The sequence below is a fragment of the Triticum aestivum genome, chromosome 7D (assembly GCF_018294505.1).
Source record: "Triticum aestivum cultivar Chinese Spring chromosome 7D, IWGSC CS RefSeq v2.1, whole genome shotgun sequence".
Lineage (NCBI taxonomy): Eukaryota > Viridiplantae > Streptophyta > Magnoliopsida > Poales > Poaceae > Triticum > Triticum aestivum.
This window is the reverse complement of record NC_057814.1, coordinates 266,662,895-266,671,099: the sequence shown is the minus strand read 5'-3', so window position 1 is coordinate 266,671,099 and position 8,205 is coordinate 266,662,895.

Below are 8,205 nucleotides of genomic sequence, written 5' to 3'. Positions count from 1 at the left end.
GCCACCCAGGCTCAAAGGGATCATAAGATTATTCATGCTAGAAACTTCCGTGTGCAGCCACAAGCCATTATGGGCTCTGGCATAGTTGAGTAAGTTGCGTGAGCTCTCGAAGAGGTGGACTAGCAGATGTAGGGGGATTGTAGGTGTACCGGTCCGCCCGGAGTAGAGAGTAAATGCTCCTGAAAGATTGTGTCTCGGTCATCCGTTTCTCAAACACCATGTAGTGCAAGAAATCCAACGGAGGCAATCGAGTCTTGTGGGGAAAAGTGTGCAAACCTCTGCAGAGTGTACAAACTAATCATGATTAGCCGTGTCCCCGGTTATGGACATCTTGAGTATCTGGTTCTTGGATTATCATATGGATCTCATCACTCTATAATTAATTTGTTGGGTTGTTAATGATTACTTTTAATTGGGATTGAGATGGGGATTTACCATTCTCAATGTTTTTCAACAAATTTGTAGTTAAATAAAAATATATTCCTCTGCGGTAGGGAAAAATTGGCTTTTCGCAAAAACATGTTAACCATAGAGCTTTCCACCAGCCAAATATGCATGTAGTGATAGCTATTATTCATCATTTATCCTATAGTGTGAATTTGCCAGTACATTCAATGTACTGACCCTTTGTGGCTGCAACGTCTCATGTTGCAGGAATCTTGCGATGAGTAAGTGATACGTTAGGGTTACAGTTTCTACACTCAACTTTGCCGTTGGTGTTGATGGGAATCCACAACCTTGTTGTTACTTCCGCTATTTGGATTGAGGTAATAGTATTTACGTTACTTTATACATGTGATTTACCTCTGTTATAAATCCTCGGGTACTGTGTGTGTTAGCATACCGATCCAGGGATGACACTTAAGCACAGAGACTTGACCGTCTGAGGTCGGGTCGCTACAAGATGGTATCAGAGCACATGTTGACTGTAGGACGTGACCCCTAGAAATTGGCAAGCCCATAGGAAAGATTTTCTCTTCAAAGTTCTTTTTCAAAAGATCTTTTACATCTCTTCTCTTCTGAGCTTATTCAAATATTCCCTTTTAGTGAGACCATACCCCTTTTCCCTCTTGACCCCGAAGATTCGACTAATGAGACCACTCCAAGAAGTACAAGATATCGGACAACTAAGACCACTTCGGAATGAAGAGGATTTTACCGTGCATTATAATAATGGGAACTACAACGGTTGAGACTCGGAAGACTAGGAGAATTGGAGGCTATGAAGAATTTCCAGATTTGTATGACCTAGGAAGGCTACCCTTATGGAACTTGGCAGACTATGGAAGCTGTCAATACCCGAGATCAAGGTGTATCGGAGAAAGACCGGAACATGGAGCATTAGGACTCAAAGTTTGGTCAAGAAAACCCTAAGGCAGGAGATGTCAACTCTGGAATGATAGCTCATGGAAATGACAAGAGCAGAAACACGGCTATCCATGATGTTATCGCCCGCTTATGCTATTGTCACCGTGCTGAGTTAAGCATGCATTTCTTCAGAAGGATTGGATGACAAGAAGGCTGATGGAGCACCTATCAGCAAGAGATGAAGTTTTAACCTTAGCTGGTGTATCACCAGGATCTAGAGCAGAAGTTAAGATGGACCCGCAGGAAGCCATATTTGACAAGGAAGCATTTCATGAAGAACTCGGGACCCAGAAGCTGAAAGTAGCCAAGCTGGAGGAGCAGAACCTTGAGACAACAAAGATTCGTCAGGGACTGAAGGACAGTAGGAATATGGTTCATGCCAAGGATGTTGAAAACCCAGAAGTTTGGAATGCAACTCCAGAATATTAAAGGATGTCATGAAAGACTTTGCGACAACAGAGATGAGCTGGCAAAAAGGACTTGAGAAAGATAAGCACGGTCGGAAGAAGCCATTGGAGACATGAACACGACTTGAAGACTTTGGTGACTTTGAAGATTTATCGACCTTTAGAAGACCAAACCCCTGTCATACACTTACGTTAGGTGCGACGTTTGTGAGCTGTCATTTGTTTGTTGTTTTTCCGACAGCCACAATAAAAACCTGTCTCTTCAAAACCATTGTTTGCATTGTGTGTATCCCTCTCTATCTCTCTTATCCCACCCCAAACCCATGGACCCAATAGAGGACGAATGGAGATGAGCTTATATTTTCTGGACCGATGAGTCAATTGGAGACGGACCGATGGATTCAGAACATGGAGGATCACATGAAGAATAACCCTATAGTCGGAAAGGATATGACCCAGCATGCTCTTCAGTGCTTTGAAAGAGGTGCTGCTACTTGGTGGAGGATGTACCAAACCATCAATGGATGGCAAGGAGTAACCACTTGGAAAGAATTTAAGTCGACTCTGCAATGATCTCGTCTTGTGTCCCATAAGTTGAGGCCTTATGGAAATAGTATGAAGAAGCCTTGTGCATGCAAGATCTGTGGAGAAATAGGACACAACCATGAAGAATAGAAGGATGAATGCCCTCATTGTGAAGAAAGTCACTCAACTGAAGAATGCCCAACTAGGCAGGTTACTTGTTTCTTGTGTGAAGGGACTACCCACTACCCTGCACAGTGTCACATTTACCCCGTGGTTCAAAGAAACATCCAGCAGAAGAAAGAAGCAATGAAAGGAACCCATATGGAAATTTTAGAAGAACCTGTGATGAAGGAAGAGGTGGAGGACACACCCAAATAAGACCCAATTAAACCCTGCACTAAGTCATGCTATGCATGTGGAGAAGAAGGACACATCTCCCAGAATTGTATGAATGGGGATCTAGTAAAATTCCCGACAGAAGAAGTAGAGTATGACCCACAGGAAATAGAAGCCCTGATTGGAACGGAAAAGTCCAGGAAAAGAAGTAGATTGGATTCCAGGTGCAAGAAGTCAGGGCACTACTTCAGCAGTTGCCCAAAAAGGGAGCCGAGGACCCAAGGAGGCTATGTAGTCACCAGGAAACCACGAGACTTGTCAGAAGTAATATGTTTCTGTTGTAATGAAGCAGGGCACTTTGCCAGAGATTGTCCCAAAGAGAAGGAGACTTGTGATAAATAGTTGAGTCTGTGAGAAGTATGGTAGTAGTAGTGAGAACATTTCTTTAATATTGAGGTGTTGAGTCGAGGCATGTAATGGAAATGCAGGAGATTGTAATAATTGAGAATCAATAAAGTTAGTATCGTGGGTACTGATTTGGATTTTATGAGTTGTTACTAAATGAAGAAGGATTTTGACCATTTTAGAGGATATGAGAAATATGGCCTATGGAATAATTGGAGCATTTTAAGGGTGGTAGTACCCTGTGAGGACCCTTGACCCCTGGAAAAGATAATGATATTCCACGGAGTGGATTTCGGACAAAATAAGTATGAGTTTTATCTCGATATGTGGGATACCCCAGGAGTATGAAGAGATGAAGTACTATTGGATATAAAGGAGGTAGAATGTTGGTAATATGGAGCAATTGTGACTCCATGATGAGTCTGAGTAATCACATCTTAGTTTGGAACCAATAGAAGGAAGAAGGATAGTACAATTGGATGGAATTAAGAATGCTGGGAAGCTGGATGTTGGAGTAAGATCAGTTGCCCCGATAATGAGTTCAAGGATTACAAGTGATGAGATGGGCCATAACCCACAGGCCCCAGGACCTACCAAGAAGCAAGCACACTCTTGCTGAAGGAAAAAAAACCCTGGAAGAAGATACGATTTTTATCGACAGACGATCTTATAGGAGTAACGCAAAACCTGAGAGTTGTGAAGGAACGATAGATGTTTGTTTGGCTTGCAGGATCCATGGATTTATCTGAACTTGGTTCGTCGACAAGAGAAATTCTGCAATGCTTGTGAGGATGACCGAGTGTTAGAATGCGAGATTCACTAAACTTTATACAGGGTAATGATCTGGGTGCGGGATGGATTGATCACCATACCGACTTACTCTTATTATTCGCCTTGCTATATGGGATGGTAAATCTGAGTGACTTACCTATAGTAGAGAGATGACGATCAAAACCTTGTTTGAACCTTAGAATGGTATAAGTATTTTTTCCCTGGTACAAGGCAGCTGTTGCCAATCGTAGGATATACGGTGAGGTTCAGCCCAGACCCATTTCCTGCAGGATAAAATGTAAAAAGGAAAGGTGAAGATCACCATGACTCTTTCATAAGGAATAAGACAAAAGTAAAAGATAGGCCCTTCGCAGAGGGAAGCAGAGGTTGTCATGCGCTTTCATGGTTGGATGCACGAAATCTTAATGCAAAAGAACGTCACTTTATATTGCCACTTGTGATATGGACCTTTATTATGCAGTCCGTCGCTTTTATTTCTTCCACATCACAAGATCGTATAAGGCTTATTTTCTCCACACTAATAAATTATACATATTTAGAGAGCAATTTTTATTCAATGCACCGATGACAACTTACTTGAAGGATCTTACTCAATCCATAGGTAGGTATGGTGGACTCTCATGGAAAAACAAGTTTAAGGATATTCGGAAGCACAAGTAGTATCTCTACTTGGTGCAAAGAATTTGGCTAGCATGAGGGGGAAAGGCAAGCTCAACATGTTGGATGATCCATGACAATATACTTTATTTCGGATATAAGAAAACATAACCCATTACGTTGTCTTCCTTGTCCAACATCAACTCTTTAGCATGTCATACTTTAATGAGTGCTCACAATTATAAAAGATGTCCAAGATAGTATATTTATATGTGAAAACCTCTCTTTCTTTATTACTTCCTATTAATTGCAACAATGACCAAAACTGGGTTTGTCAACTCTCAACAACTTTTACTCATCATACTCTTTCTATGTGAAGTCATTACTCTCAATAGGATCAATATGATCTCTTTTATTTCTTTTTATTCTTTCTCTTTTCTTTAATTCCCTCAAGATCATAGCAAGGTAATCAAGCCCTTGACTCAACACCAATCTTTATTATATATATCTCACGGACTCGATTACATAGAAGGATCATAAAGCAAAACTCAAAACTAGATCATACTAAAACTTTATTCTACTAGATCAAGATATTACCAAAAGGATCGAACTAAGAAAAACGGTAAAGATAGGAGTGTGATGGTGATACGATACCGGGGCACCTCCCCGAAGCTTGGCAATTGCCAAGGGGAGTGCCCATACCCATGTGATTATGTCTCCTTTGCCGGTGAAGGAGATGGAGTTGTTGATGATGGATAGTCGCACATCGAGCGTAGGAGGTCCTCCAATTTGCGGATAATGCCCTTGAGTGCGATGATATGCTCCTTCAACAAAATATTTTCACGTGTGAGATACTTATTTTGTATACGAGCTAACTCAATCATCTTGAAAGCTTCGATCTCAGTTGGGGTAAGAAGATTGTGGTCAAGTTGAAGGTTGTCTTCTGCTGCCGGAACTTGGTCCTCCGTGGCCTTCTTGATCCCTTCATCCTTGTTGATCTCCATGGGTTCTTCCCTCTTCAGCTCTATCTTCATTAGCCAAGCATCGTTGTCACCATTGTTGGAGGAGGGGGACGACATGATGCCTGGCCTTGACAACCCTGATAGAAAACAGCTTGAAAGAATAGCAGAGGATAATTGCGTGATACGGTGGTCAAAACCTTCGGGAGATTATATAATGATTTTTTACCGACCAAAAGAAGTATTGTGCAAGAAAACGGAGTCCGGAGAGCACACGAGGTACCCACGAGGCAGGGGGGCGCCCTCCACCCTCGTGGAAGCCTCGTGACCTTCCCGGACTACTTCTTATTTTCCTATTTTCTTAAATATTCCAAAACGGAGAAAAATTGCCATTAGAACTGTTTTGGAGTCGGTTTACTTACCGTACCACATACCTATTCCTTTTCGGAGTCTGAAACGTTCTGGAAAGTGTCCCTTATGTATTCCTCCGGGGTTACTGTTTCAATAACATTAGTTTCAACATTTATAGGATTACCTGAGATGTAATGTTTGATTCTTTGACCGTTCACCACCTTTGGATTTGTGCCTTCGAAGTTGTTGATTTTTATGGCACCGGAACGATAGACCTCCTCGATAATGTAAGGACCTTCCCATTTAGAGAGAAGTTTTCCTGCAAATAATCTTAAACGAGAGTTGAATAGCAACACATAATCACCTACATTAAACTCACGCTTTTGTATTCTTTTGTCATGCCATCTTTTAACTTTTTCTTTAAACAGTTTGGCATTCTCATAAGCCTGGGTTCACCATTCATCAAGTGAGCTAATGTCAAATAACCTCTTCTCACCGGCAAGTTTGAAATCATAGTTGAGCTCTTTAATGGCCCAATATGCCTTATGTTCTAGTTCGAGAGGTAAGTGACATGCTTTCCCATAAACCATTTTATACGGAGACATACCCATAGGATTTTTATATGCAGTTCTATAGGCCCATAACACATCATCTAGTTTCTTGGACCAATTCTTTCTAGATCTATTAACAGTCTTTTGCAAAATTAACTTGAGCTCTCTATTACTCAATTCTACTACTAGACTGTGGGTGATAAGGGGATGCAATTCTATGATTAACATCATACTTAGCAAGCATTTTACGGAAGGCACCATGAATAAAATGTGAACCACCATCAGTCATTAAATATCTAGGGACTCCAAACCTCGGAAAAATAACTTCTTTAAGCATCTTAATAGAGGTGTTATGATCAACACTACTAGTTGGAATAGCTTCTACCCACTTAGTAACATAATCAACAGCAACTAAAATATGTGTATACCCATTAGAGGAAGGAAACGGTCCCATATAATCAAAGCCCCAAACATCGAATGGTTCAATAACGAGTGAATAATTCATAGGCATTTCTTGACGTCTACTAATGTTGCCAATTCTTTGACATTCATCACAAGATAAGACAAACTTACGGGCATCCTTGAAGAGAGTAGGCCAATAAAAACCGGATTGCAATACCTTATGTGCAGTTCTATCTCCAGCGTGGTGTCCTCCATAAGCTTTGGAGTGACACTTCTGTAGGATCTGTTCCTGTTCATGCTCAGGTATACAACGTCTAATAACACCATCTACTCCTTCTTTATAAAGGTGTGGGTCATCCCAGAAGTAATGCCTTAAATCATAGAAAAACTTTTTCTTTTGCTGGTATGTGAAACTAGGTGGTATAAATTTAGCAACAATGTAATTAGCATAATCAGCATACCATGGAGCAGTGCGAGAAGCATTTATGACAGCTAATTGTTCATCAGGAAAGCTATCATCAATAGGTAGTGGGTCATCAAGAACATTCTCTAATCTAGACAAGTTGTCTGCAACGGGGTTCTCAGCTCCCTTTCTATCAATAATATGCAAATCAAATTCTTGTAGCAAGAGAACCCATCTAATAAGTCTAGGCTTAGCATCTTTCTTTTCCATAAGATATTTAATAGCAGCATGATCAGTGTGAATAGTTACTTTAGAATCAACAATATAAGGTCTGAACTTATCACAAGCAAATACAACCGCTAAAAATTCTTTTTCAGTAGTAGCATAATTTCTCTGGACATTGTCTAGAGTTTTACTAGCATATTGAATAACATTTAATTTCTTGTCAACTCTTTGCCCTAGAACAGCACCTACAGCATAATCACTAGCATCACACATAATTTCAAAGGGTAAATTCCAATCAGGTGGCTGAACAATAGGTGCAGTAATTAATGCTTTCTTAAGTATTTCAAATGCTTCTACACAATCATCATCAAAGACAAAAGGTATATCTTTTTGTAATAGGTTAGTCAAAGGCCGGGAGATTTTTGAGAAGTCCTTAATGAACCCCCTATAAAAACCGGCATGACCAAGGAAGCTTCTTATACCTTTAATGTCCTTGGGACACGGCATCTTTTCAATAGCATCAACTTTAGCTTTGTCAACTTCAATACCTTTTTCAGAGATTTTATGCCCCAAGACAATACCTTCATTAACCATAAAGTGGCACTTCTCCCAATTCAAGACAAGGTTAGTTTCTTCACATCTCTGCAAAACTCGATCAAGGTTGCTCAAGCAATCATCAAAGGAGGATCCATAAACAGAGAAATCATCCATGAAAACCTCACAAATATTTTCACAAAAGTCAGAGAATATGGCCATCATGCATCTTTGAAAGGTAGCAGGTGCATTACATAAACCAAAAGGCATACGTCTATAAGCAAAGGTACCGAAAGGGCAAGTAAAAGTGGTCTTTGCTTGATCATCAGCTGACACGGGTATTTGAGAGA